Below are 7,548 nucleotides of genomic sequence, written 5' to 3' on the forward strand. Positions count from 1 at the left end.
CCATGGTCTGTGTATCTTTATTCACTCCTATATGTACCAAAACCTTATCCTCTATTATACACCCCTCAAAAACAGATCAAATTCACATCCTAATCATCTCTGATTTAGACTCTTGGAAAAAGCCTTCACATTAACCTCTTTGCTTACTACCCTTACAGTATCCTTCACACAATCTGCCCCTACAACAATCTTTCAAAACCCAAAGTTTTCTTATCTTAGCCCCCTGTTTAAATTTTTTAGAACATTGCAAATATATAGGGCAGTGGTTCTTAAAATATAGTCCTGGACCAGCAGCCTCAGTATCCCTTTGGAATGCAACTTCTTAGGCCCTAACCCAGATCTGCTCTGGATCTGTATACAGGGACCCAACAATCTGTGGTTCAACAGGTTCTCCAGATGATTCTGATGTACACTGGTTTAGAAGCTAAAATAGCTCCCTAGACAACTTCACCAAATTGTTTTTTCAGTCTCCTTTGATGCCATGCCAACGTTCTTTTACTCCATTCATCTCCTCACCTTGAGTCCCATCTAACTGTTTGCTATTTCTCCAGTGATACTTCTCTATGTTTTGCACATGCTATTTCCTTGCTAAGGATGACTTTTCCCTATTGGTCATCTGCTACTATCCTTTCAGATCAAATATAAGTAGCATCTTCTCTAATTGTGCTGGCCTGGAAGAGGGACGATGAGGTCAGCAGAATCTTTCCTCTTGCCCTTCTAATGTGGTCCTTCTTGGTCCCTGTGGTCCAGTGGGGTACTTCAGTTTCACCCCCAGGTTTGGGCATTTTCACATGGTGTCTTATCTATGGAGAGTTGCAACTTGGTCTTCTTATGAAGGAGACTGAAGTTGGGAACGACCTCTGTTGCTACCTTGGTGACATCAGTTTGAGTCTCTTGCCCAGGACTTTACATCAGAAGCCAGTGAAGTAAACACATAAATCTGGGGAAGTAGCAGCTGTGGCAACATTTGTAGCTCAGGGTCATTGTGGCAATGGTGCTTGTGGGAGAAGCCATGCCAGGTGCCTGTAGCCCAGCGATGCTCGAGGTGGTGGCAATGGAGACCCCACGGGCTGGTTCTGTGGAGTGAATGAGGCTGTGCTTTGTCTGCCTGCTCTTCCTTTGTTCTTGCTCATTTTCTAAGCTTTTGCTCCTCCAGCCCACCCAGGGATTCTAAGTTTTCATACATCCTTTTATACCTTCAGTCGACCACTTATTTCCTGTTACTTGCAAATGAGGACACTGGCCAGTATGTTGCCTACTCAGTCTTTTAAGATATATACTGTTAGTTTGTTCCATTATTATTATGGTTTATCCACTTACTTTTTAAACTTTTAAAGTTCGTTTGGAAATCAGAAATAAGGGAGGAAATCCAGCTTCTTTTTTTTTTTTTAACTCTAAATAGTTAGATGTTGTCTCAGTTTCCCTTACTAAACATTCTATTTTCCCCCCACTAATTTTAAGTGCAAATTTAAATGTATATAAAATCCCAGGTGTACTTTTACACTTAATTCGGTTTCGTTCATTGCTCAGTGTATTCTTGTAAAAATATCTAAATTCTCTCTCTCTCTCTCACATACACACACACACACACGCACAGACTTTTTAGAATTATTCAGTTATTCTTATCAGCTTAATTTTCAAGATAGAACTCAACATCATGTTGCTAAATCCCTTACGAATTCACGTAGCTATTTGTATTAAATTGCATTCTCTTCACAGATTAAAATCATGAGGATTTGAAGAACTGACATCTTTATAAATGTTGAGTCTCCCTATTTAAGAGTAAGGTAAGCCTTATTATATTCTTCTATTTAAAAACAAGGTAAGCCTTTTTGTATTCTTCTGTAAAGAACATTCTTCTCCATTTCCCTCTCTACCCTCCCTCTTTCTGATTATAACAATGCACTCATGTTTTTTTTTTTTTTAAATTATGTGTGTTGTAATCCATCATTGTCATTCTGTTTGATGCTCATATATTCCCCCGTTTGGCCAATGGGAGCCCCTGCAAGCCAGTCCCTATGTCCTTTTGACATGGTTCCATTAATCTTTAAACACTGATCCCATTAATCCTTCAGGCTGCATTCCTACTATGGGTGGGAAGTTGAATTATGTATGATTAAATTACAGAATGGGATACAATGAAATTGGCTTCTCACGTCACTTTACCATACTGCATCTAATTCCCCGTGCATGTTCCCCAAGACTGTTTTATTGTATTCTTCCCGAATAGCTTCAGCATATTGCAGGCTTGAAAATACTTCTGTTCTTACTATGATTCACTAGATCTAAACATTCAACAATGACACGAACTGTTCATTTTAAAAACCATTGTGACTTTAAAGCCTCACTTGCCTGAGATTTCTCCTGATTTGGGGACAAACTGTATTATGTTCTTTGGATTCTCTGAGAGGTTTCAGCTTTGATAAATTGAAAGATGTAACTTATACTTGTATATAGTGTAGAGATCTCTTTTACAAAGACCGACACTTGGTTACATAGAATTTGACCTTAAATGTTGACCCCCGAAAAACTTTGAAGTGACTATTATTTTTAATTCATTTAAAAATTAGTTAAATTAATATATGCCATAGTTTAAAATGTATTCCTACAGAAAAACTTTTAATCAAAAGCAACTATTCCTTGTCCCATCCTTTCCCACCCCCATCCTGTCCCCAGAGGAAATTAATTGAGTCTGTTTCTAATAATTGAGAAAGTTACTCCAATCTCTCTAAACATGTGTTTAATGCCACTTTTTTATTCATCAATTTCAGATATTCTCTCTTGCCTTTTTGCTTTGATAGAAGAGGATGAAGTGAATGTAAAGCATTTTCTCCTTTCCTTCCTTTCCCCCATATAGGGATATAAATATTCCCAGGTTCTCTATTGGATAAATGTATAACTTTAACCTATACCGTTCTATTAATTTGCTATGGCTGCCATAATAAGGTACAACAAATTGGATGACTAAAGCAACAGAATTTTATTTTCTCAGAGTTCTGGAGGTTAAAAATCCAAAAGCAAGGTGTCAGCAGGGTTGGTTCCTTCTGGGGGCTGTGAGGGAAGAATCTGTCCCAGGCATGTTCCTTTGGCTTGTAAATGGCCCTCTTCTCCCTATGCCTTTTCTCATAATCTTCCCTCTGTACATACCTGTCTCTCTGTCCAGATTTCCCCTTTTTATAAAGGCACTGGTCATTTTGGATTAGGACCCACCCTAATGGCATCACTTAATTTGATTACCTCTGTAAAGACCTTATCTCCAAATAAGGTCACATTCACAGGTACTGGGGGTTAGGACTCCAACACATCTTTTTTCAGGGACACAGCTCATCCCATAACAATGATTATATCTTTATTCTCATTTCCATCAATATTAGAAATTCCCTTTGGACACTTCACTTTGTAAGATGACACTGTTAACATCCTGGGCCTTAAGTTCTTCTAAACCCTCCATCTCTCACAATCTGTCTTCTACTTTTAAATCGACAGGGTGACCAAGTTTATATCCTGTTCTATAAACATATTTAAGCCTTTCATGTTATGTCTGTAGCTTCACTCCAAAATTTGAAATTCCATAAACAGTATTTTTATTATTAAGATCATATAAATGTTATCCACTGTAGAACCAGGTGATATAGTAGATTTACATTTCCCTTTTGTTTTTCCTGGTTTTCATAATTGATTTTGTATTACCTGCCCTTACCGCATTCTGGTGCGTTCTAGAGGTCTTTCACTATAACATCATAACGAGTATACCAGGGTCAGGGTACCTGAGTTAAAATCCCAGCTTTAGCAAATACTAGCTATGTGTCCTTAGGCTATATTTAAATCTTTCATTTCTCAATTTATTCATTTGTAAAATGAGTATAATGATGATAGTACTAACTGACTTTATAAGATTAAATGTGTTACTACTTACATAGCTGTTAGAGCTGTACCTGAAACACACTACACTCTTAACATGCTTTAGCTGGTATTATTATTGTAGCTTTCCAAAGAAAGTATCAAATTTCTAAAATTGCCCTATTCTGGACTGAGTTGTGTCCTCCAAAATTTATATGTTGAAGCTCTAACCCCAAGGTGACTGTGTTTGGAGATAGGGTCTATAAAGAGGAAATAGAGATTAAATTATGTCTTAAGGGTGGGGCTGTAATCTTATACGACTTTTTCTTCTTCTTGTAAGAGGAAGAGATACCAGAGATCTCCCTCTCTCTCTCCACACACACACACACACACACACACACACACACACACACAAACACACACACAGAAAAGGCCATGTGAGGACTCAATAAGAAGGCGGCTGTCTTCAAGCCAGAAGGCACATCCTCACCAGAAACCGAGTTTGCTGGCGGCTTGATCATGGACATCTAGCCACCAAAAGCATGGAAAAATGAATTTCTGTTGTTTAAGCAACCAGGACTGTGATATTTTGTTATGGCAGCCCTAGCTGAACAAGACACTGTCTTTCCCTAGATTTCTGCCCATGGGAAGCCTCCAATGCCCAGCTCCACGCTGAGCACAGTGCCCTCCCTGCTTGTGGCACAAAGGACAAGGTGAGATTTCCTGTCTCTGCTCTCCTGCATTGCAGCTATCACTTCCCAGACCCCGCCTTCCTTATTTTGGTTTCCTCTCTAATTTTGCAGACATACATCCTGATAGAGCTTCCTGAAAAAGGGTGTTCTCAGGATAAATTTTCTGAGTCATTGCATGCTGGATATATCTCTACTTTTCCTTCACGCTTTATTCATACTTTGGATAATTAAAGAATTCAAGATTGAAATTATTTTTCCTTTAGAAAATTTTCTCATATATTATTGATAAAATATCTGTTTCCCTTTACTTGATGGGAAATCTTTTTGTTCATTTATTTGCTTGTTTGTTTTATAATCTGGAAACTTTTAGTCTCTTTTGCTGTTCCTATCTCCCAATAATGTATCTAACATTTCTGTATTTTTCATTTTTTTAGCCATTTAATATGTTCTATTAATCTAAAAGTACATAATTCATAGGAGCCAACTTACAGGGGCTCCTAGAGTCAAATTAGTGACAACTTGAATATCTAAGGTAAAAATGATAATAATGGATAACAATGCATTGACTAAAAATTAATAAAGATCCATGAGTCCTTAGTGATATTCTTCTTAGTGAAGAGAGAGAGAAAGGCAGAACCAGACAATATATGTAAAAGGAATGATAATATTTGAAAATATCATTTTGCTATTTTCAATATAATAATTGATTCAAACAAGGATTGTTAATGGAGGCTAAAACCATTGCTTGGATGTAAAGTGGTTGTGAAAGAGGATATTTACAGTCTTAAAGTACCACTGCGTGGATTATTTCTTAATTACATTACATCAGGGAAGATACATCTTCCCAATAGATATATCCAGTATTCACCACCTTAATTAAATAATCAAACTTAGCATCACCAATATTGCAGACAATAGTTTGTATTTCCAAAACATCTTTATTATTGTCTGATTTTTCTTTTTCCTTGACACTGTTCTGTTTCATTCTTTATTTTTATAAATGTAGTGTCTTCTCAAATCTCTCTGAGAATACTAATTCGTGTAATTTTAAACTTTTCTTTTCTTCATGAATCATCTTTCTTTCCTCCAAGGATATGCTTCATCCATGATAATGGTCTTTTTCTTGCCTCTCTCACAGGTTTTACTCAAATGACTGGTATCTCTTGGTATCCAAGAATGGGACAATAGCTAACCATGAGCATTGTCGCCCACGTGGGGCTTCTTAACTCAGTGAGCTTAGGCTGTGTAAGTACTGGAAGGTGAGGTTAGTGGCTTCATAGACTTTGAGTTCCCTGGTATCTCCGGGTCCAAGCTTTTCCCAGGTTCTGCAAGGCAAGTTCCTTTCCAACCTGGCTGCAGTGCTGTAAGTTGTGGTTTCACCTAAACTATTCCAGTCAACACTCCTCCAGACACTGCCCACCTTGCAGACATTTTTGAGTCTTTTTATCCTCAGATGGCCTCTCTCTAGAGCTTTTTATTGTTGTGGTTTTATAGCTTTTTTCCTCTTCTGTTATTTTTCAGTCAGCTTTTGCTGCTATAACCACCAACCACATTAACTCAGTGGCTTGCAACGTAGATTTATTTCCCACTTGTGTTGTATAAGGGTTCTGGGTCAGCCACTGTTTCTTTTTGATGATGCTGGCTTGGCTGGGCTCCCCATGTCTTCTCATTGTGGCACGCAGGGTGAAGGATCAGCTCGTATCTGGAGCACGTTGTTCTTATAAGCAGAGAACAGGAACACAAGAGAGAGATTGTCAAGCCACGCAGGCGCACTTAAAATCTCTGCTTGGAATGTGGCTTTAAAACTTCCACCCCTATTCCATTGGCCAAAGAAAATCACATGGGCAAGCCCAAAGTCAACAGGATAGTTAAATATATGTCATCTAGAGCGAAGCATGGTCACAATGGGGCAGGGATAAGTAATTGTGAATCAGCCTTTTACTACCAATTTAGTGGATCATGGGAGTGAAGTAGGTAAAAAAAGTACTCAGTCTATGATTCATATGAAATTGGTCATGATCAAGAGGGTCCTTTGAGGAGCTTTTAAATTTTCTTTGAAAGAGATACTTCTTCAAAAGAACATGGAAAGGGCTTCCCTAGTGGCACAGTGGTTGAGAGTCCACCTGCCGATGCAGGGGACACGGGTTCGTGCCCCGGCCTGGGAAGATCCCACATGCCGCGGAGCGGCTGGGCCCGTGAGCCATGACCGCTGAGCCTGCGCGTCCAGAGCCTGTGCTCCGCAACAGGAGAGGCCACAGCAGTGAGAGGCCCGCGTACCGCAAAAAAAAAAAACAAAAACAAAAAACAACAACAACAAAAGAACATGGAGAAATTTCAATAGTGGGAAACTATACCACTTGAAATTTATATAAAGCATGTATGCATGCCCACATTTATAAAACCACTCCACTTTTCATCACCATTGGAATTACAGTGGGAAACACTCAAAAGATCTGGGGAATATGGAGATGTATGTCTATTTTCAGAATACACAGTGATCAGTTAAAAATGATTCAAAATCAGAACCTACCCCACTAGCAATAATTTCGCATCTTTTGTTTATGTTGTATGAAACTTAAATATTAAACAAAGTTGACAGTTTGGCAGGGAAGCAAAGCTTCATTCTGCATCTGGTTTCTCTGAACAAAAGTATGTAAAGGAAAAGGAATGTGATTATTTTTGCTCCATTATTCTTGGAAAGATAATATCAAATAAATGTTTGAGAGTTTAAAGTGATTTTTCCCAGCTTGAGGATATATTTGTTCCTTTTAATTTCTTGCCTGCTTTTATTAAGTGAAATTTATTTGTTGTATTTTAATGAGTTTACCATTTTGGGAATGTTTTTATATTGTGTACACAGATTATCTGACTTTGTGATAAGTCTCTGAGAAAAAGTATGTTCTTACCAATGCCAACTGGAAAATTTAAAGAAATCATGAAGTTCACAAACCAAAACTTTACACCTTCTCTAATTCCTGCTCTGAAAGAAAATGTGTATTTTTAAACTCTTTATTAA

Source organism: Monodon monoceros, unplaced genomic scaffold, assembly GCF_005190385.1.
Source record: "Monodon monoceros isolate NGI ecotype Baffin Bay Population unplaced genomic scaffold, NGI_Narwhal_1 Super_Scaffold_16, whole genome shotgun sequence".
Classification (NCBI taxonomy): Eukaryota; Metazoa; Chordata; class Mammalia; order Artiodactyla; family Monodontidae; genus Monodon; species Monodon monoceros.